The sequence below is a fragment of the Tenrec ecaudatus genome, chromosome 2 (assembly GCF_050624435.1).
Source record: "Tenrec ecaudatus isolate mTenEca1 chromosome 2, mTenEca1.hap1, whole genome shotgun sequence".
NCBI lineage: Eukaryota > Metazoa > Chordata > Mammalia > Afrosoricida > Tenrecidae > Tenrec > Tenrec ecaudatus.
Window position 1 is genome coordinate 277,190,420 of NC_134531.1, and position 24,260 is coordinate 277,214,679.

General features: G+C 39.5%; 1 protein-coding gene across 5 annotated transcripts in view; it reads right to left on the reverse strand.

The window, feature by feature from the left end:
• The window catches only part of NRIP1 (nuclear receptor interacting protein 1), a 104,109-nt gene that overhangs the window by 78,513 nt on the left and 1,336 nt on the right, over window positions 1–24,260 (reverse strand). For 4 of the 5 annotated variants that reach the window (XM_075542457.1, XM_075542460.1, XM_075542461.1 and 1 more), the window contains exon 2: window positions 6,308–6,375. The exons of the other annotated variant lie outside the window; for it this stretch is intronic. The gene's annotated coding sequence lies outside the window, so the exon portion shown is untranslated. The remainder of the gene's footprint in view (window positions 1–6,307; window positions 6,376–24,260) is intronic. 5 annotated transcript variants of the gene reach the window in all.

Below are 24,260 nucleotides of genomic sequence, written 5' to 3' on the forward strand. Positions count from 1 at the left end.
TGGTCACCAGACAAGGTTTAAATACTATGTGATTTTCCGAAATACTATAATGATGTTTTCTTGTCCTTAACAAAAACTCATGGGAATACTTAAACAAGAATGCTAGTCATTTTTTTACTTCTTGAATATTATTGAAATTATTAAAATTAGCACCAACTCCATAAAGCATAAGCATTGATTTCAATTGCATATACATATCTTTAATATACCTACTGCTCGCCACCAACTCTCATTATCCAATATCTTGCATTTAACATAACTATGAAAAAGTTCTTGGGGCATCTTTGGAAAAATTCTCAGCAGGCCACTTCAAGGGTCTGGATTTGAGTGGACCTGTGACCAAGCCCAAGGACCCACCCTGGGCAATTCTGAACAACATACTAGAGACCCTGGTGGCAAATGGGCTACAGGAAGGATATTTTCATCGGCGATGTCTCCAAACATGGATGGTGCAGGGTAATGTAGGATGGCACAGTCACAGGCAGGCAGGAAGAGGAAAGGCTAGGGCCCAAAGATACCCAAGGAGGTTCAATGGGGAGAGGCAGAAGAGTAAAGAGAAAAGGAAGCCACACAAACTTGTGGGGGCAGGGCAGATGGAGGACAAATGGGGTTCTTGCCCAAGGAAAGTGGCAGCAGGAAGACAAGTGGGGGTCCCAATCCAGGGCAAGCAACCCCTGACCGCCAGGATCTCCCCAGCCCCCATGGGCTCTGCAGTGGTGCAGAAAGCACAGGGGAAAGGGGCCCGCCACATCACATGTATCCAAGGCAGGCTGGGGACACCCGACACAGTGAATATGCAGGATGGAAAGTACATAAAAGGGGTTTTCAGACAACACCAATTTTGCATAAAGAGCATAACCATGTGAATACGTGAGGAATGAGTATGTGTGAACATGTATTCATCTTTGTTTACCTGTTGAACCCGCTTTTCTTTCCTGAACTTTGATCCTCTCTTAGCTGGAACCGTTTACAGCCACCTCCCTAATATTCCAAATTTGTTTTGAAAGGGAAAATAAAAACTCTTTCAAAGTCAAGGTTTTCTTCCAATCCTAAATCCTTCTGGTAGCACCCATTAAAAAATTCCATAATTTCAAATTCAGTCTCATTTTGCTCTACACTAGCTAGATAAACTATTTAGTTTTAAATACCTGAAGGACTCTGAATTAATAGGGATGGAGTTATTCGAAGAAATTTACGGTAATCTGTGAGGTGTTCTTCATAAAATGTGGCTTAGCACAATTGAACTAAATGTGAAGAATTACGGAACAATTCTGGAAAGGGAGCAAAACTTTTAAAGTCATTCAGCTTTGAAATTGTATTTCAATCAGATTCTTTACTATTTTCACCACACAAATCTGTATTTTCTTTTTTGTTACAAGTGAACAAGTAGTAAAGACACATACGTAGTAAATATTTAATCCATAGACTTGAAGTTTTTTAATTAGCCACGGATAAACCAAGTGTGCTTATTATTTGGGTAAGATCATTAAAGCATTTCATCTACCTTATTAAGTCACATCAAATAAATGCATATACTGACAAAACACAATTAAGATATGACCGCAAGTAAATGCATCACACTTCAGAATCTGCAAATTCTGAACACAAGTGTGATGAAATCATCTACCACAAAGAAACCACCAGGAAAAACAAAACAACCTTCTTAGGCAGCTGGTAGCGTGCAACACGCAGTACAGGAGGAATTCTTATTCTGGTTTGATTGTTTCTAAAGTTCCACATTGGTATCAGGATACACTCAGGAGGTTTTGTTTATTTCATCAACACTTTGATTTATCACTCTATTGTATAAGGCACGGAGCTAGGTGCCTTGTAATTTGCACGAGTATAAAAGATACAGCCCCCTCACCCCCCTCAGAAGTTTACAATCTGTTAAAGGAAGAAAACAAAACTGTGAAATAACAGCAGTGTGGATGGTACTCATCAAACACTACTAGAGATGAGAGTGCATGTTTCCTTCCATCAGCGGGAGTCTGCAACTGTAGGACAGATTGCGGTGTGGGACAAGAAAACAGGTCAGATCAACAGACATCTGAAATGATGATGGCAAAATGTAATGTCGGAATAAGAAATGCGCAATGAACAAGTAGAAGGATGGAACAAACAGACTATGCTGCTAGAGTGAGCAGGAGCCGAACAGAAATAGGGCTTGACCTTTATTCTAAACTCAGGGTAATGATACTTTCTTTAAAAAGTTTTACTTTGCTACAGTGTGTAGACAGTGGGGCCCTAGAGGCAGCGGTTATACACTGGGCTGCTAACTGTAAGGTCAACCATTCAAACCCATCAGCAATTCCACAGAAGTAAGAGGAGGCCTTCTAATCCCCTTAGGAGAGTTACAGTCTAGGAAAACTGCCAGGGGCGAGTTAGATACCCCGTCATTCCTACAGGGCCCTACGAGTCCAATCAAGACAATGGCAGTGGTAGTTTGAGTTTGCAGTAAGCATGAGGTAATAAAAGGGAAAAGGCCAAGGGCAGTTAGAGAACTCAGCCCGGCAACTGTATGGTACCCATGAAGTACCAAAAGCGTGAATTTGGGGGAGGGCAGCAGAAAGAAAAATAAACAAAAGCTCATAGTTTTTTCTATGGTAGTGAAAATGGGAGGTGTGCTTTTGCATAAAGGAATCATTTTCTTTCCTATTTTTTCTAACAGTCAATAATTTGTGTTATTCAAACAAGGTATCAAAAAGCATAAACGATGTCAGTTAAGAGGGAAGATTATTATTATACAAATACTATATGGGGGATAAAAGCAACCATCTCCGACCCAGGACCTATAGCAATCAGTAGCAGGTCTGTGTCTATGTAAACCACAACTCCACGGCTTCACTCCTCATAGCAAGCCTACAGATGACCAAACTAGTATGCGACCAAGCCCTTCCCAGAGGGAATCCTGTATGCTTAAAAAGTTTAAAAAACTAATTTGGAGGCAAAATCTGAACTAAACCCTCAGGAGATCATTTGCAATCTTCATTTATCCCACTTAGCAAATCACACCTGAAGAAACATTAACCATCAAAATCTAGGGAATCTTTAAATATTGAAATTTATAGAAAATAACACCCGTCAATATATTTAACCATTTATACACTTAAAACAAAGTCCTATTTAATCCAGAACACAGTGGCATTGTATCATATGTAAACTTATATGCAAATTGAACCACCCATGCTTAAAAACACAAATTTAAAAAAGGAATAATTCTACCCATCAAATAACCAAATAATACAGAGCAAAATGGAAGAGGTAATTTGTTGTTAGATTTTGATTTTACAGTTTTAAGGTATGTATTTCTCCTACAAAGTTCTCCTAAACATAATCTAATTGTTTTATCTAGTGTTCATGACAGAAAATGTTATTTATTCCAAGACTGATGGAAAAACAGCCGCCAGTTGGCAATCTTCTGAAACGTTTATCGGCACTCTCATAGAGCAGTGGTTCTCAACCTGTGGGTTGCGACCCCTTGGTGGGGGCAAATGACCCTTTCTCAGGGGTCTATTGATTCATAACAGTAGCAAAATTATAGTTTTGAAGTAGCAACGAAAATAATTTTATGGCTGGGGGTGGGGGGGAGTCATCACAACATGAAGAACTGTCTTAAAGGGTCGTGTCATTAGGAAGATTGAGAACCACTGCCCTACAGCATCTTTCTGAAGGATTTTTAAAAAGATACCTTGAACTGGACAAAAATTTGACTAAAGCATTCTTTTGTAATCCAAGATATAACTCCTTAACTATTTTCCAATATCTTAGCCCCTAGATTGAAGACATATGACAAGTTAATCTGCGCTGAGATGTGTGATAGGTGAATATACACCTAACCGATTTTCAAAAGTTGGTATGAGAAGACTGTAAAATATAAATTTCATACTGATTGTACACTGAAAAAATACTTGATGTATATAGGTTAAATAAAATATAGTATGAATGTAGATCTTTCTTAATGTGAAAATCAATTCAATGGCCACTGGCTTTTTTGTTATAGTCATCAAACAAAGGAGTAGAGATAATGGAGAGTGAGTGATACATGTCACATAGATGACACGGGTATCATTCTGATGGAAGATATCAGACGAACAGGTATGCATAACATATGATCCTAGTTTTATACAGTTTAGAATATGGAAAAAACTAATGAATGGTACAAAGATAACAAAGATTGGTTTCTGTTCATGGTAGTGAATAAGCCTCATGGGATAGAGTATGAGTTACACAGAGTATACTTAAAATATCATGGAGGTAGTACTTCAGGAGTTTCTTCTTGACTCTGTGAAAGTTATATTTAATTTTATAAAGTCCCCCACAGAAAGAGAGGGAGAGAGAGAGAGAAAGGAGTAGCCTTTATTTGAAAGGCTAACCCAGTCGCCAATAAGCAGACCTGACTCAAGGCGAGCTCATGTGCATCGGCGTTGAGCTGTGTACAGCACAGGGTTAGCAGTGGTCCTGTTTCCTGAAGCTGATCAGCAGGTCTTTCTTTGGAAGGACTGCAGGGTGGACTGAACCATTGCCTTTTCATTGCAGTGAGCATATTCCCATTTACACTATCCCGAGGGCTACTCACCGAATTTATTCCCCCTCCCCAAATTACTTAAAGCCAACTGCTGTTCTGAATTTATAATTTATCTAGTTAATGCTTCAACTGAACTTAATTTCTTGGCAGTTTTTTAACTTAAAAGAATAATTCCATTATATAATCATAACGTTGTATTTTCATGATAAACTCTCAGAAGCAGATAATTTTAAATGGTTCTTAAAAGTGTGACTTTTTCTTTTAACTAAAGTTTGCGTATTTAATTTTGCAATTACAGTAATCGGCAATTCCAAAGGATAAGCCTATAGTCCACAAAGTCCAGAGTATTTAACCAATGAAACCTAAAACCCCAACCACCACCCCTGCTTGGAGACTAGATCTTGATGGGCGTGGACCGTCCCATCCTCATCTTCTCCCACAGAACAGTAGTGGTGATGAGCCACTAACTTTCGCAGTTAGCAGCCCGACTCTTCTCCTACAGACAGCATCACCAGGCCTCTTTAATGAAGGATACTTATTAAAATTTTAATGTAATTAATATTTAGGGTTCATTTACTATTTCTTTTACAGTCCCAGTATGCATATTTAAGTTTCTTATTTGCCTGTGCCCCATAATTGACAAGATGAGTGGGGAAAAAGAACCTTTGCAAGAAGGGGTTGATCTTGAGCAAAATAGAGGGGCTTCTACTTCAAAATGCAACAGAAAATGTCATGCAGCACGACAGTACACCAATCCAATCTTACACAAGCGATTACTTAAGACAATTTTCAAAACAACATTTTCAGTATTATGAGAAGACATGCAACTGTCCAGTAAGTATATATTCAAATATGTTATCTGCATCACTATAACATTATTAATACAGACCTGTTATTTCTTAAAAATGTACTTATGTATCCTGCCATATTTCTGTTCCAAGCCAGACAGCTGACAAGTTTTTTAAAAGGTAAACATTGGACACGACAGAGGGGAGGTATAAAATTGGGCACCAAGAAGAAATTGTGAATATGGCTGAGGAACACGATGTCCACCACTGACTCGAGACCAATTGGATAGCATATCCACCTGGAGTACACAAGTGCAGAAGACAGATGCACACAGTAGGTAAATTTCTTATGTACTCAGTGTGCTTCTTTCCAAGTAGTATATCACATCTCCTGAATCTCCAGGCCTAGAAGCAAATGAATGAGGACTCCACATTTTCCTAACCACCTAACCGTGAGGGAACTGAGAAGATGGGCATCATTCAGAGGCAAAGTCTCCTTGTCTAGTGGCTGATGTCTAGGGACCCTCATCAAAGGCTGATGAAAATACTGATAACAGCGTGTCCCTATCCTCGAAGGCTGAGTTGGTATAGGAAGGAAGGACTTTAGACAGGCTGAATGATTTATGTGTACTTTGTACTGCTTTAGTGAAACAGGATATTTTTGTATCTCATATTTTAGCAATACAGTCTTTAAAGTAGCTCTATACTGAAGAGGTAAAATGTAAATGACACAAACACTTAAAACAGGTAAAAGTAGCTAGATCTAAACCAAACAAAACTTATTTTCTTACACAGAATCCAGAATTTACCAACACTAAAAGAGATTCCTCTCCTCTGGGAGACAAATGTCAAATAACTAGTCTATCGATATTTGGCGGCGGTGGGGGGGGGAGATCTGGCATAACAGTCTTATGACTTCTGCAATTATAAAGCACAGGCTAAATTTTAATAACAATAATAAATAAATAAAGTATTGAGACAAATACAATACCTTCTGGCTGCTATTCTCCGAAACATAAAAATAATGGATCCGGAGATAGCTCACAATCCAAACATTTCCTGAAAATTAAAAAAAAAAAAGTCTTACTTCAATTGCATTTTACGGTCTGACAACAGAATTTTACCTAAAATAAATCATCTCTTTAAAAAGAATAACCACATCTAACGAAACAGCCTGAACTACAAAATCATTTACCAAACTGCACTGTTTCCCATTCACATCATAAAGGCAATCAGTTATTCTTAAGGATGTGAGATTATCAATAATAGGAAAAGAAAAAGAATTTGGATCAAGGATTCTAGGAGATAATGTATTAGAATTATCTCAACATCATCACGGAGTTTCAAGCACCTCATTTTCCCCCCAGCAGTTTTATTCACAAGTAATTTACATATCAAATAATTCAATAGCTTAATCACAATCACATCAGGGAAAATTGTACAATTACCCCTTCATCAATTTTAGGCCATTCCACCTCCCCCGTGGTCAAATTGCCTTTAGGATGCTTCATGAAATCACACTCTGTTGTACTGCTCCCTTCCCCAACCTGTCTTTACTAGTTACTCCTGAATCCCCTTTCCCTACCTATCTCCCCCACCCCACTCCTCTATTCCCAATATCCCCTTGTATCTATAATTATCAATATGTATCCACTCTTCCTGTGTATCACAGCTGGGAGACCCAAGAGAAAACAAATTGTGCTAGTATACAAAATACTCACAATGTGTAAGACGGAAAAGACCCCAATAATAAAAAAGCCAAGCAAGAAATTCCTATCATGGAATCTGTAAGAGGTACTTGCACCCAGAACAAATTCAGGTTGTATCTATTATTGAGCGGGTCAATGGCCAAGTGTTGAGTTCAATACAGGATAATCAAGCTTACAAATGTCTCATTCATGTTCTAGACCACCAGACATGAAGAACCCTAGTTAAAGAATAACATTGAGATGTAGGAAAGTTTATACTTTGAGTAATTAAAAAGCAGATGAAAGAATTTTTAGCCAGCAAGACCCATAACTTACAGTTCAAGGTTGGAGCGACTAAGGAACCTGCATGGTAACTGGCTCCTAGACCCTGAAGACAGTTAACAATGAGGAGGCGCCGAGACAAACCCCCGACAGCACTACTGCAGTATTTCTAACAGTGTTCGCAATGGTTATACCTGGTTTGCATTTCTAGATTTCTCAACTTGTAAACCATAACCTAAAGTCAAGTCTCACAAAGCAGAGCATTGCCTCCAAAAAGTTAAAATTCGAAAGTTGACTAATTTCCCAATACAATGCAGCTTTATTTTACTATCACTACACTGCCAGAAGCCTCCCGTTTCCTTAAAAGCACATGCAGGTACCAAATTTCTTTGAGCAATGTTTCCTTCACATTCTCGGGAAGCAGGGTCTTTGACCACAAAACATCTGGGTCATTTTGTCAGTATTTTGCTGACTGTGATTCTCCCTGTGACCACGTGCCCCCTCATCCACCTTTGAACTCTCGGTATACAACTCAAGTTCAGTGTCAGCTAAATGAATCAGTGGATCTTGGAACTTCAAACTAATTCATACACCACGCTGAAGTAAAAATAACACCATAAAAGGAAAGAAAGTAGTTACGTGAGTCAACTATGAATAATACCTCCCTTTCACCATTATTTCTCTTCCCCACCCCACCGCCTTTGCTCTCCCTTCCTCCCCCCCTCACTCATTTCAGCTCTCTCCCACATCCACACTCAATCAGCCAGGCTGAGCAGCAGGTCTTTTTGGTTAGGTGAGTAGGAGAAGCTAGTCCTGCTGCCCATGGGCCTGCCCCAATTAACATGGTAACTGAAGCTTAAGGAACTTCCAATAAGCACAAAAACCACGGAGCCTTGGTAAAGCAGTGGGTTCCGCGTTGGTGCTAACTGCAAGGTCAGCAGGTTCAAACTCAGCATCCGTTTCCAGCCCTGTGCCACAGGGTCCCTGGGAAAAGAACAGCAACCATGGCAGTGAGGGGTGCGTTCTTTGTTTTTCGTATGAAGCCCAAAAATCGGTAGCTCCAAAGCCACCCCTACATACTACTTACATATGTAGGTCAAAGGATCATTATTCAGGCAAAATGTTCCCAAGGTTCATATCATCTACTTGATATGAAGATGACAACTACTAGAGAAAACAAAACAAACAAAAAGCCTTAGCGCAGACAACCTTGCAATTAAATAAATATATGTAATACATATATGTATATAGTCTTCCATTAGAACACTACATTTTCAACTAAATAAAAACATTATCAAGTCATCTTATATAATATATAATAAAAGTTAACCTTATTTTGACCTTCCTCACGAAGCAAGCAAGCCTCTCGTCCAATAAAGTTCCATCTGAACTATGTAAGATGATAAAGCAATACCTTAATTGCATTCATTTACATGACTCTGAAATTATTCCAGGCTGAAGTCACTGGCTGCAAGGTCAGAGAATACAAAAAAAGTAGAATATGCACAATCTAAGATGAAGGGCTAATCCTATTTGACAATCTAACAGCAGCCCCACCCCACCCGCCTCACTGTTGGTGTTCAAGCCATCCAGTCCATTCAGACTCACACCAACCCCCAGTGATCCAGCAATCTTTACAGGATCAGCTTTTTCTCCTCTGAAGTAAGTCACTAAGTGGATTAGAACTGCTGGCCTCTCTTTGGTTAGCAGCTAAATATTAACTTTTGTACCCCCAAGTACATCCTTTCCTGCCTCATCAGAAAATATCAAATACTTAAAGCCATCAACAGGTGCAGAAATATGCGTGTGAAACACATAATAAGCACACACACACATACTGATTTTAAATGTATTTAACAAGAGTACACCCTTGAGTACCTTCATTGTGCACTATGGTCTCCTTTAATAAATTTAATCTTGAGGAGTAATGGTTAAACAGCATATATATGACCCCATTCCCTAACAAGATTTAAAATCAAAACAGAAGACTGCGAGGTGTGTTCAAGCTAGTTCTAACTCAGCCAGTTTATACTTTAGACACCACAACAAAACTGCCAGGTCCTGCACTATCCTCAGACTCGTTACTGTCTTGGAGTTCAGAATTGCAGTTCCTGTGTTACTCCAGCTAATGAAGGGCCTTCTTCTTCTTCAGAGGCCCTCTACTTTACCAAAATGCCACTCTTCTCCAGGGACTGGTCTCCCAGAGAGCATGTCCGAAAATACAGGAGAGGAAGTCTCGCCATGCTTGCTTCTGAGGAGCATTCTGGCTACAGTTCTCCCAAGACTCTTGTTGCAGCTTGTGGCACAGCCAACAGTCTTCCCCAACCCTCTACTTCAAAGGCATCAATTCTTCTTTAGTCTCTCTTCTTCATGCCCAGCCTTTACGCACACGCAAGGCAATTGAAAACACGATGGGCTCAGTTAGGAGTACCTTAGTCATTCTTCTTTTAACTCCAAACACAGGATGCTAGGTACATAGGAATGTTTGCTTTCAGTTTGTATTGCCTAAACAAATGTAATACATGTTCAATTAATCTGCTTAAAGGAACAGACTTGATAGGTTTTTACAATCCAGAAATTGACAATCATGGACTGTAGAGCACGAACGGCATGCCTCAAAACATACCAATACCCCCCCAAACACACACACACACACACACACACACACACACAGTTAATCCTAGTCTTCACTTTACTTTATTAAGATATAACTCTAAAATAAATTAGATAATCTGAGTACTTGAATTAGAAAATGGAGGAGACTCAAAAGGATGGGACTACCATTTTTTTGGGGGGACTACCATTTTAAATCTATATTAGTGCAAATACAGAGCATAAGTATTTGTTTTAGGTTTACTGACACGTCACTGTGAGATTCATTAAGTTTCTGTTAGATATGTCTCCCACATTTACTAACCATGTACTTTTATACTATTCAAGCACATATTTTGAGATTTAAGGAGTCAGTATAAGAGACAATGAATATCATATAACTTATGCTTCTTCATCTTCCCTATTTACAAAGAAGGGCCAGGCTTTTTCATATGTAAATTGATATTAGATCCTATCATTTTAATTGGTGTTATTCTACAAAGAAAACAATGATCAATAATAGTTATTAAGTACTACATTACTAAATAAACTCCAACATCACAACTTGTGTCCCTCCCAAATAACTAAAATAATCCAATCTATAAGTGAAAATGAATTCATTTTATAATAACTTACTAGTAAGCAAGTACATAAATACATTTAATCAAGTCTGATTCATATAGCAGTGATCCTAATTATTATTTTCTTTAGATGTTTTAGTTTTCTTTAAGATACAATTTAGGGTCCAAGTTGAAATATACATAGTTCTTGTAACTATGGAATTATATAACACGGATGAGGTCATCATGTGATATCAATCAGACTCTACTAATACTGGTCATATTTTAACTTGAACTCAACTCTGAGGTCAAAGATAATCTTGTGATAAAAATTATAACATCTTGCTGTTGCTCAAACACTTCCCTCTACTCAGCCCAAAAGACTGGAAACTTTATGTTCCTGAAATTCACAACTGTGATCATAATATCTGAAGTTCTAGTTCTTCCCTTGAGTTATCAGAAAATATCGAAGCCATTTTTATAGCCAAAATGTAGTCTCTGTGTATCTTTAACTGGGCTACAACCTTGAACTGAAAATGAACTATATTAATGACATCTCAGAGTTTAAAAAAGAAGGAAGTCCTACTCTAGGTTCAGACACACTATATTTTAACAGCATGCATCAATCTCGACTGAGCACTGTAAATTCTAGCCCCAGTGTGTTATGAATATCTCTCTCCACTTCCTTCTGCCTCTGCCTTCCCCTTCTACAGGAGGTCAATGAACAAAAACAGTACACTTAATGGGCAAAAGAGCGTGAACAATTCAAATTGCTTTGGGGTGGGAGGAATACCTAAACAAAGGTATCTACCAATTTTATATGTAAAACTGAATCCATTCTAAATGCACAGAAATGCCCTGAGCACGCACACAAAGAACAATGTGTAAGGAGCAAGCCGAAATACACTCCATACGATCAAGTGTGTGCAGAGTAGTCTCTATCTTCATTTGGAACACCTGCTGCAGAATATGTTAATTCACAACGCCACTTAGGAAATGTTCTCCCTCCTCCTTCACCTGCTCCCCAACCCGCTTTGCATTCAACTCCATACACAGAGCAGTTATTAACCCCCATTGTAAAACAGTCGACGGTTAAAACAATGAGCCAACCAAGAAAGTACAATATTCCGTAACTGACATTTACTGCATTGGCCTTGGACTTCTAATCTTTACCAGACGGGCACACAAATCAATCCATCAGCTCATAAAGGTGTGCTTTTTTAACCTCTAAAACAGATGGGATTGGCTAGAAGTGTCTGGCATGTCAAACTGCTAATCACTGCTGCCCTTTGCACAAAATAACCCACTTAAGCTGAGGCACGGTTGCACTGTAACCGACATTCGTCTGTGGGAAACCCATTTAACTGTCACACACTCCTGCCGCTCCTGCTCGCCCTTAATTAAGCCTAATGCCTTATGCTTTGACCTTTTGTTCTGGCCTATTAACCCTATCTAGTACAAGTTCAATTATGTTCAACTAAAAATTTTGCTGTAAAATATTAAATGCCAAGCTCAAAAAATCATAAGGGACATCCTCCCAGCCCTGGGTTCTCTGCACCCTGTTAATCAGCCCATGGGAAAGCTAAACCTCTCTTGTGAAGTGACACTGATTCTTAGGAAGTGAGAGGAAGTAAGCCAGCATTCTGGCCCATACCCCTTATTTTACAGAGGGGAGCCAGGCCACACATCTGAAATGGCGTGCCCGCATCCAGGCTCTCTTTGCGGAGCCACTGAAACTTAAGCGAAGCGCCCAGGTCGAATCCTTTATTCTCCACGGCATCTCCGATTAAGAGTTACACACAGTAGTTTGCTACAGATACTCGTGTTTTCACCACGAATGATCACCTTGTACCATCTTCTAGAGTCAACTACAAAAAACAGGTGTGACGCAAGTAAATAACCAGTTAAGACGTAAGTCTCCCCTTCCCTGCATGGGACAACTTCTAGTTCTCTCTTTACGTACTTCTTTTACAAGTGACAGTGGTCACTGAGGATTACATAATGCAATACGTATGAGCACAGATTTTCTTCTTGCCTGTATTTAACTCAAGAGAGCAAATGACATGTGCCACAAAGGGCAATTATCATCTGCTACTTACCCCGATTTTAAAAATTAAATCTACTGTCTTTTGAAATGCCTTTCCCCCTTTCCCATCACACTGTCATACATAAATTGTTCACCAAAATTTTAAAAAAAATTTAACTTCAAAATTCATTGGAAAAGAGTAGTTTAAAAAAATCCAAACTTGTATGCCATTATCACCGCCCCCCTCAAAAAAAAAATCCAATACCATAAAGTCAATTCTGGCTCACAGTGATTCTAGAAAGGTAAACCTTTAGGGTGCACCACCAGCCTCATCTTTCTCCTGTAGGGCAGGCTGGTGAATTTAAACTGCTGTTCATGTGCTTCTCAGCCCAGTCTTCCCACAGCACCACCGGGGGGGGGGGGGGGGGGGGCGCCTTGCTATGAGCACAAGGAGAATTTTAAGTTTAGCCGCCGCCCCCCTTGATGGAAGCTACAATTCCTCCCCTTTCACATCACAAAACTAGGAAATATGCCACTCTCACTGGTGTTACTGTCAGGTAAGTGTGGGACAACTGATCACAAGGCTGGATGATCAAGCTCTGTGGGAGAAGAATGGGCTACCTGCTTCTGTAAAGATTTACAATCCTGAAAACCGTAAGGTCTCAATGAGTTGGATCCAACACAGTGGCTGTGGGTTCAGGCTTCACTGTGGTACACTAAACAATTTAAAGATCAATAACAAACACAAAATGGTTCTACTTTCTCTGAATTCTGTAATTTTTAAAAGATTAAGGTCCGATTTTAACTTTAGAAGATTTTTCTTGACTATGAGGACTCAGTTTCACCTATTTTCAGTATTAGTTTTTGTCTTTTGTGTTTAAGCAACCCTGAATCTTAGAGGTTTAAAGTAACGTGACAATAATATTTTCTCAAATGCAAGATTATATTAAAGCTATGCTAAAAGGGAAATGATTCCATGACAGAATTAACTACTTTTAAAAGGGAAAAAAGAAAAATGTGGAGCAAGTGTGTAGAACTCCAAGTGAGAGTTTCTGTGGTACTGGAATGATACCTTCAAAGGAAAGCACATTTTAGCAGTAACAGGAGAAATACACAATATAAGAATGTGTAAAATATAAAATAAGTAGATGGATGAACAGTCAAAGCTAAAGCAAACACTTGTAGCAGAGACAACTCCCCAGGAAATTATAAGTCTCATTTGCCTATTTTACTGTAAAAAGTAATTTTAATTTACATAAGCCTTAGTTTTAAGTATCAGTTCATGAAAATATAAATTGTTTGAATCTCCACTGAGGAATCCAATAGTGGGAAATTGATCCTACAGAGGGGAAACTGACATACGCTATGACACAGCGACTGACATTAATGAATATATCAATCAAGAGTAAAGGTGCTACCTTTTCTACCTTGTGGAACATTATTCTTTTCTCTGACTTAGTGGTTGCTCAATGTCAGCAGTTCAAAACCACCAGGCACTGTGGGAGAAAGATGAAGTTCCCTACTCCATAAAAATGCCCCGCCGGGGAAACCGACAGGGCACTTCTACTCCGCACTCCAGGGTTGCTCTGAGTTGGAATTGACTCAGTGGCAGTCCATATGGTTTAATGCTAGACATGAGATCCGGAAATGTCTCCACCACCCAAAGCACTCGAAGCCAGTACATTTCAATGCAGCACGTTGGTTAATTCTCCTCGTTTATGAAAGTGTAGCTACAGAAGCTGTCCACAAGGTTCCAAAAATATCACTTATTTCCTTAAAAAAAAAGTGCTCTGAAGATTTTGCTAGGGATATTTCTGATATATTATAATTTTTGAGAAAGTTAAAATTACAAAACAAAGTATTTCAAGTGCCAATTAATTATCATGTTACCAACAGTTTCACTTTTATTCTCTAAATAATATGCCTGGAAAGAGAATGGCCAGCTTTAGGGAAGAAATATACCTTTAAGAAATCCTAATTTGAATAGACTTAAAAATGTTGAACAGTAGTTAATACACGGAAGAAGTATTTAATACTTCTCTATTATATAAAAGTAGAAGGAGTCTGGTTCAAACCCACCAGCAGACAGTTTCTGTAAAAAATTATAATCTCGAGACGGTTCTACTTCAATCTAAGGATTCGCTGAGTCAGAATCAATTAGATGGCACTGGGTAACTTGCTCGAGTGTTTTGTTTTTCTTTGTGGTATGTATTAGTAGACAAAGGTTCCACTGCTGACCCCAAATGGCCAGGCTTTCCCAATAGCTGGGATTATTACATTTCACTTCAACAAGCCCTTAGAACACATCTGACACATTGAGCTTCCAGAGACTGTTGCAATATGGGAGAACAGAGAACTGGGAAAGATAAATCTTTCCTTGGACCCGAGAACTGTAGTGAACAACCAACCTCTCTAGCCCATTATGTCCCATGGGAGAGAGACAAAGACCTTCTTCCCCAGAGTGCTTCACCAACTCCAGGAGCATGCTACGGCTCTGGCCGCACGGACGGCGTCTTTCTGCAGAGGGCTGGCCCTCCACGCGCCTGGTTCGTGATGGCTAATGTCACTGGGTCAGTCAGTGCTCCCTCACCATGTTAACGTGATGATTCCATCACCTTTCCATTCAGTTCCCAAATGCACCCATAGACCCAAGCACCTCCACGGATGGTGTTAGAGCATCATGCTTCAGTAATACCTACAGCTGGCCTGTGAATGTGCTGCTCTCAGGAGCCAATTAAAGATACCAATTGTGCTCATCCATGAAGGGGACAAGAGATCTTTTATGGCTTTTTAAATAAAACTCAAAATGCATGTAACATATGGACAACAAGCCACTTAGTGAAAAAAAATACCCATCCGTGTCTTTTAAACTGTTCAGAAGTAGTATTGTGAGTACGAGAATATTAAGGGAACTACGGGAGCACACTGGGGACCGTATTTTATTTACGAGCATGAGAAGAAAGTTCCCAGGAGACTTACGCAGACGCAGACGTTTGTGACTTCACTTCTCGCGACCTCATCGCTTCTGGTTATTGCAGGTTCTTCCTAGAGGTTAAGGAGCTCTGGGTGGCAGAGCAGCTTACAACGGAACTAACTTCAAGGCCAGCAGTTCAAACTCACCAGCCACTCCAAGGGAAAAAGATGAGGCTTTCTGCTTCCACAGAGACGTAAGCCTCAGGACCCCACAGGGCGTCTGCTACTCTGCCCTGGAGGGATGCTGTGAGTCTACACCATGGAACTGTTTGTTGTGCTAGTTTTTCTCCTTGAAGTTGGCTTGGGCCCTACTGCTGGGCCCATCGCTGGAGGTTCCAAATTAGCCCTTAACATCTCACACAAGTCCCTCTTTTTGAAACAGCTTCAGCAAAAGCACACAAACAAAAGATCAAAATAAATGGAAAGTTACCTCTTTATCTCAAGCCCACCCAAAAGCTAGCTGCAGTACATTAGAAATGTACTTACAATATTGAGAGTTCAATTCCCTCCCTTTAAAATGAAAGTAATACATATTTTTAATTAAGGAAGACATAAACTGCTGGAGGAAAAGCAGTTATTTCCTCTACTGTATCACCTAAGGTCCTTCTCCTCCTGCCAACAGACGGACAGGGAGAAGGAAAGGCAAATGAAAAGGAAGGAGCCTCCAGAGTCAGGAAAGGGGTGAGGCAAGCCCCATGTGTAAGTGCAAAATGTAGCTCCACATAGCATGTTGTCACTACTGGAATGGCTGTTATCCCGTAGTCTGTCTCAGTCTGAAAGTGACTGAAACGGTTCAGCTCAACAGCATTCATGCTTCCACATGTAAGGCAAGAATTCTCCCACTGAACACCTCCGCCCAACACACACCCACTGATTAGTCACCCACATTCAGTAGAATCTACTCTTCTGTAGTCCAACTTGTTTGAAAATGAGAAGTTGGACAAGATAGGGTGCTTTTATACGGAAAGCAATCTGTAGCTTTTATCAAATTGTCTTCCAACATAGAAACCTAAGGATGCTACAAAATTATTTCTATTTATAAAGTTCCAAGAATAAGAAATTCTAAGTAATTAAACAGAAATTAATGAGGACTTTGCTGCCTGTCAATCAAGGATTACGGATAAATTAAATGTTGGAATTTACTAATAGAACTAGCGATGCACGGTTTGGGTTTGACAGCAAACATCCTGATATTGGGAAAGAACCAGATGGTGAGTAAGAAATTTCTATCTTTAATCCTTATGTTTGTCATCATGTAGAATCAACATATTTCAGTTAAATTTTAATAGATGGCATGGGTAAATTATAAAATAAGGCAAATATATATTTGAATTTTTGTTGCCTTTTCAGCTCTTTGGTAGTTTCTCTTATTTTTTTACCAGAAAAGATGGTATATCTTAACAAAATAGCAAAACACTTCTGTTACAGTTTGCAACTTTTATGTGAATCTTTTGTTTTCCCAACACCTAGCTTGGTAACTAAAGAATCAAAGCGCAATAGAAAATAGTAACATAGAGCACCCTGCTGCTCACTTTTTTCTATCTGCAAGATAGTCTTCATGTCATTTTATCTTTTAGTCCAAGGGAAACAGCTTGACTCTTCTGGGCTCAAACATCCATAGACTTTAAAGGGGGCACATAGCAACAGGTAGAGGTGCAGGGCTCCATTTCCCACAACCCCGGCAGTCAAAGCACATGCCTGATGGGTATTTGGAACTGCACAATGTGCCATGTACCATCCCAACTCAAAACTCTGCTTCTTGACCAAAACGACCTCCAAAAATCAAAGTGGTGACCCTCCATCCAGCTACTTCCACTTGTCCAATATATTTGCAAATGCAATGATCAATTTCACCTTTGTCTTAGAGAAAATGGTTTATTAGCATAGCCTAGTCTTTCAAATAAAATTACTAAGAGTCAAGATGAGCCACATTAAAATGAGGTGAAAGCGATCCGGACTAGAAAGCTATTGTAGCCTTAGCGCTCCAACGTTTCCAATCGGAAGAGCGATGGCTTGATGTTTGGTCAAAGTGCTCTTCGGAGTGGACAAAGGCAATTCTCTTTAGGAGCCCCCATACTGAGAGCATGGCAAGCTCTTTTAATGAATTTGTCTCAAGCACCATGGCTGCTTTGTCTGTCTGGAAGAAAACTGTGGCCCTTCTGGGTACGCTTCAAACACTGGCTAGTGCTGGAGGGGAAAGAGGATGTTCAGTTAGTTGCCTGACTCACTCCACTTCCCTCAGAACAGGAGTCCAAGAGCCAGGAGCAGGACATCCGGGTACCTGAGGCTAGCAAAAACTGCTACAGCACTGTCCTTTAGAAGCAGCACCTCACTCCAGTGAGGTTGCTCGTTCAAAGTTCTGGCTGGGAGGATTCTAAGAGCTGCAGGAGTTCTGTGGCTATCAAGTTCAGGGCAGGGATTTCCTTTCCTTCCTCCCCCGACCCCCACCCCCACCCCATTTCCTGAGAATTAGAAACTGGTTTTCTCATCAAATGATGGCACATTATTACCAATCATACTGATCAGTTATTATCAACCAAATTAGCAGCACAACCTCAGGTAACTGGTATCTCTCACTGTTGAGACATAAAACAGCTTAGATAAGGTGAGGGATGATATGTCTATTTCAGAGGGGATTATAAAGCTAAGTAAAGCAGCTAGCATAATGTCTGGGAACAAAGCAGCTGTCCCATCAATGTCAGTTATCTTCCTTTATTTTCTTTCTTCTCCCTAAACTAAACATCACCTTTTCACCTACTAAGTTTGAACCCCGTCATCTGGAGTCCTAAACCACAGGCTAGCAATCTGTCCTGTTTACTGTCGACAGCAATATATACTGATGAACAAGCAAGCCAAACCAAACCCGCTCCTGGTGTATAGACCCAGGAGGTTAGAACTGAGAAATCACATCACACCCGCTGGTTCTACAGATTCTACATACGCTGTCCCCCACACACAGGTCTTCCCAGTATGCCAGGCACCAGACAAGAAAAAATGTGTGTAGAACAAAGCAGAGATGATTCCCCACCCCCCAAAATCAAACCTGAGTCTATGTTTACATAATTCATTGTGAAAATATTCTCATTAAAGAAGAAAAATGACAACTGTGATGACTTTATTTTGAAGCTATTTCTGATATCCTGTATGGGATGTTTCACATGCTTTCAATACTTTCACTTGATATCCTCCACCTTCTTTACCCTGCCCTCTTCCCCTCATCTCTTTTCTATATCTACATCTACCACAACATTCCATGGTATATTAAACTCATAAATTCAGGAATTAAAAAAATTAAAAATCTGAGAGGTTGCTGCCCACAGATCAGCTACAATGCTTTAAATAGTGCAAAACTCTTGATTTCTAGGTCGATTCTTCCAGAGAAATCCCTGTATTTTTCCTTCAAAATTTTGGTCTGTCTGTTATATGCTTGGCACTTACCCAAAACATACCACTAAATCACAACAATAATAATTCTCATCTCATCTTAAATTGCACACATGCTTTTCTATTATTGCATGTTAAATTATCGTCTGGCTTCAAGCACAATAATCGATTTACCACGTTCATATATTGTGCACAGTATAATAACCCACTGCTATCAAGTCCATACCAGTGCACAGTAACTCTATCCACAGAACCACTCCCTTGGATTTTCAGAGGCCATAAATCTTTATGGGAGCAGACAATCTCACTTTTCTCCTCCAGAGCAGCTGGTGGGTTTTAACCACTGACCTTGAGGTTAGCAACACAATATCCAACCCACAGCGCCACCAGGGCTCCTTGGAGGGTATAGGAGAATTCAATTAGTAAGTGCCTACATGGAGAAGCAAGGCTGGTTAATTAATCTTTTCTCTTGACAACCTAAAACTAAATCGGTTTACCTGACTTTTACCTAGTGTTCTGATAGTCAGTACCTAAACTCAACACCTTTGTCCCTGGAGTCTGCCAACACAGCATGGAGTAGAAGTTCTCCCACAGTTTTTCCAAGGGTGTAAATCTTTACAGAAGCAGACCACCTCATCGTTCTACAGAATGGCCAGTGGGTTCCAACCACCCCACTTAAGTCGCAGACCAGTGTTTTAACCATCATGTCACCAGGGTTTCTTGGCAGAATCTAGTAGAGAAGACAGAAATAAGTAAAACAGACTACTATGAACAAACCTAAGCTCCAAACTCCTCAGCTCCTGAGTTGTCCTGAATCCATTAGCAAATTATAGGTTTGAGAGCAAGGAGAAGCTCTATCATTTAACAGGTGACTGAGAAATGACTCTCTTAATTAGCAGTCCAAGGGGTGAGAGACTTCTCTCCACCAAAGCTCTGAATAAACACGACATCGGGTCAATCAGAGCTGTCCTAGTCCCAGTGGTCTCTTACGCTGACTCAAATTCCCGGCAGGCTTCTAGTTTAATATTTCTTGAAACTCTAGGCTTAGTCACACAGTGACCTGAAATTTAGGGCAAATAAGGGTTGATTCCTCCCATTATTGAAGTTATCTTTACTAAATAACAACGGTAACAGCCACAAGGGTTTTAATTTAGTCCCAAAGGTATAAATATAAATTTTGGGGGAGGAGAGTGAACTATACTGGCTTTGAATTTGAAACATAACTATCAATCCTACCAAAGAAGAAACTCTACTTCCAGATTTCTTATCAAAATTCTTTTTAACCTTAGCCTTGTTTCCTAAAGGTGAAAGGAGAGAAACGGAGGGAGGATGGAGGATAGATGCCCTAGTCATCTTCTAGTAAAAGTTACAACATATTATGGAGTTCTGCATAAGAATTAATTCAATCAACAGACTAAACAAATAAGGCAATCTCTGATGTGTCCATCATATATTTATGATGTAGCCATACTATTATCTTCAAGAATATTTCCAAAAGCCTATTACTTTAAAAAAAACCCTTAATACTGCCAGATAAATATACTAAAAACAAACAAACAAACAATAAAACCTGTCATTGAGTTGATTCCTACTCATGGAAAACCTACAGGACTGGGTAGAACTGGCCTCTGTGGGGTTTCCAAGATTGTAACTGCTTCTCACAGTAAAAAGCCCCATCCTTCGCCCATAAGTAAATATAGTATGGGTCTTCTTCATAATCCCAAACACTGTGACTTTTTCTCCATTTTCATGCTGCAGGTCTCTAAATTCCTAACATCTTCTTTGCATTATACGGCTCTTAAAGTGTTAAGCTAAATATTATGCTCATCAATATTCAAGATATTAATCTTAACAAAATATTAATAGTAAAATGTATCACATTTATTTCCACCCCCATGCTTTCTGTCCCTTAGAAAAATGACCTAGGGATTCAGGTGCACTTATAATGTAAAACGCCACAAGTTTCACAATGTGCGATTTGTCGTGTCTGCAAGGTGATGTGGTGATCGAGTTAAGATGTACGTTGTGCAGCTCATGCACCAGGACACTAACAAATCAGTCAAACTTCAGTCTGAATCTCATTCTGAAAACTTAAAACCATCCTGCCCATCTGTAGCTAAACTGAATAAACGTTCTGCTCTGAGTTCTAATCTCTAGATCCCTAAACATTCAGTATCCATCACCTTGAACATTACATTTCAAAGAAGAAAAAGATGGTTTCCTATATATGATGTTTACCAAGAAACTTCAAAGAACTCTTTGACCACGACTTGCCCATACCCTTGAACCTTAAGATAATTCACTAAATCATTCTTTGCTCTGATTACTTTACATCAAGTTATCTTTTTCAGAATTCCTAGAAAGGAGCTCACCAGTTTACCACGCAAACCTCAGCACTTCAAAACACTCTTCTCCCTGAATAAGACCTTTGAAAATCTTACGGTAATGTTAATATGAAGGCTATCGAATAGGAAAGGCACTTTAGACCAAATGAACTGCTACTCCAAATTCCATTCAGATATCCAATTTCGATCCTCCACTTTAGATATATTTAAGGGGCTGTCAAAACTATAAGTGGGTATATGCACAAATGGGGAACTTGCCAAACCCCCACAAACAATCACAAATTATGTAATATTGCTGCCCTCATAGAAGCGAATCCATTACCATCAGCAACTCATGTCCCTGCTTCAGCCCCAGATGCAAACAGGGTACAGAAACAGGATCTCTCTCCTCCATTTACTATGTATGGTTTCACTCCAATCTCCTCCATCCTGTTCCATTGGTCGGTTTCATCACCTGACAGGCCTGGTTTTTACCTAAGATGACTTAAGAAAGTCTTAGTGCCCATCTGATGTTTTATTTCTTTGATGATTCTTTTATCTAAATATTAGGGTGAGTATTTGGATAAATGAACTCATTTCCCCCAGGACAGACCCCTAAAAACTGAAATTTCAAAGAATATCTCTTGAACAATCTAATTGACAGATTTAAATTCATACATCCCACAAGTTTCTCCCCCACAATGAAAATGTCTCTCTAGATTTTCAACAAAATCCAAACGCTGCTTTTAATATTTCTCTAGTTGTAAGGTGTGGGTGTGTAAGCCTTTGTTACAAAAACAATTGTTTTCCCAGTCTTCATCCATGTAAAAGTAAATCACTATTAAAAACCAACCAGCAAATAAACAACAATAGCACACTGTCTTGGTGAACCAACCACACCAAGGGCCCTATGGAACAAGCCACAGTAATAAAAAACTTCATCTCTCTAGAAGCAAGAAGGGAAACTTTACAATAAAGGCGATTTTCAAAGAAGAAAACATCCAAAGATGCAGAAGCCAGTTTTTTATTGAAAAGCAGAATTACCTGTCTGCATGACCTACACATTAAAAACTACTCGTATCTGGGGCAAGTTCAAGTTTGAACCAAGAAACACGCTTACCACAATTTAAGGCGGGCAATTTCTTCTTGATATAAACCCAGTTTTGAACTTATTTTGGACAGTATTATCTTACTAACTTTACACATGCCACAACAAATTTGTGTTTTTCTAAGACAAAATGTACAATGAGTCTTTAACTTGTACAGCCTTAAGAATATAAAATTTAAAACATTTTACTTTGATTTAAAATCTGATATAGGGCATCATCTTCAAGTGCTCATTTGCAAAGGAGTCTGTACAATTAATAATAACCATCCTCCCTCCCTCCCGAGAAAGCCGAGGGTAGTGTATCGTCTTATCTCCCTACTTGTTCTGTTAGATTGACATATTTTTCTTCATCTGTCACCTTCCATAAAACTCAGCTTTCATATAGGAGTTAACTCATTTTCAGTTGTCCTCAATGTGCTAAAATAGTGATACTTGACAGAATTAATACAGTGCTCTAGTTCTTTTTGTTCAAGTGGTATTTAATTAAAGATCTTGGGGGCCATTTTTCTCGCAGCCTACATACAGAACATTACTTCCTCAATGGACAATGGGATGAGCCACATGGCTGCCAAGCCACTTCCCCAAAGTTGCCTCCTTAACAGATTGCTTTACCATGTATAAAGGACCAGCTACACAGATTACCATGTTAGTTCACCGTGAGCTAACTTTTCACACCTCGGAACTGAAACCCTACTGAGGGCCTTTGCTCTCTTTTAAGCGTTGAGTGTCCAGAATTTCTAGAGTTGTAATGCTCCCTTATATTTTTATTTCATCCTTGTTTTTGTTTCATCAGAACCTCAAAAAGTCCTAATAGCATTTAATTTTTAAGGTTTCCTGAACCTCTGATAACCGAGAAAGTTAAGCAACCGGAGAAATACCTTGGAGCAAACAGCTGAAAACTCTGTTTTAAGTAATATTCAATTGATACTATTTGGAGAACAGGTCATTGAAGTTGGTGCGACATAATTTTTTATTCTAAAGGTAGCACAGATCATTTAAATTGGCACGAGCTATTCATTACATAAATAACTATATTCTGTTGGAGGGTCTTTTGAGAGCCAGCTCTTCTTAATCATTTTTGGGTATGCCTGAACCAGGAGGGGTATGTAAATTTAAGCAAACTTCAGGGTCAACAAACTAACAAACAGACTCTAGGTGGTGGTATAAGTTACTGTTTATCATGTTTTTCTCTGAAAACTGCGAGTCAGAAGAAGAACCTTTCCGCCTCATCGAAAGACAGTTCTTACTGCAGACTTACAGTGCTGGAAAATCCACGAAAATCCAAATCAGTAAATGGAAGAGCTGCAAAGGGTGGAGAAGCACGCAAGAGGAGGCTCCTGAAACCATTCTCCCTGTAGGCATTAGACCTCATTTCAACTGCCTCAAGACACTATAGCAATAACCTGTCCAGCTTATTTATTTTATACTTACATATCTTCCACTCCTGGGGCACGTTTAGGAATAAGTTTGGAAAGATGTCTTTTCCCACCACAATGTTTGACACAGACCATAGTAAGCCAGAAACCTGCAGGCTCCAGGCTGCTCCCTAGTCAAACCTTCTTCCTTTTGTCTCTAAGGCACTAAGAGGAGGAGAAAAGTTAATAGTGGCAATGAAGCCACTGCTTGGGGAATCAATTAAAACTCTGCTGTGTCACCAAACCACCAGACAAAAGCACAGAAACTCCCTTCGAAGTTTAAAAGTATTTCAACACTCCAGGCAGCAACCCACACTTAGGTGTCTTGACAGATGAAGCACCAATTGTTTAAAAGTCCACTTATTTCACCGTCTCTTCGACAAAGGTGGCAAACCGATGATTAACCACTGAATAATCCCATCAGGAAGAGGCCACCTACTTCCTAAACCTATGATTCACTAATAAGCAGGTTCCACAGAATTCAAAACTTTAAAGAATGAATTACCGGAGCCCCCTGCTTCACAAATACACAATGTTCATCATACTTAACACAACCATTTTAATTTTGAACTTCTGGACAGTCGCTCTTCCT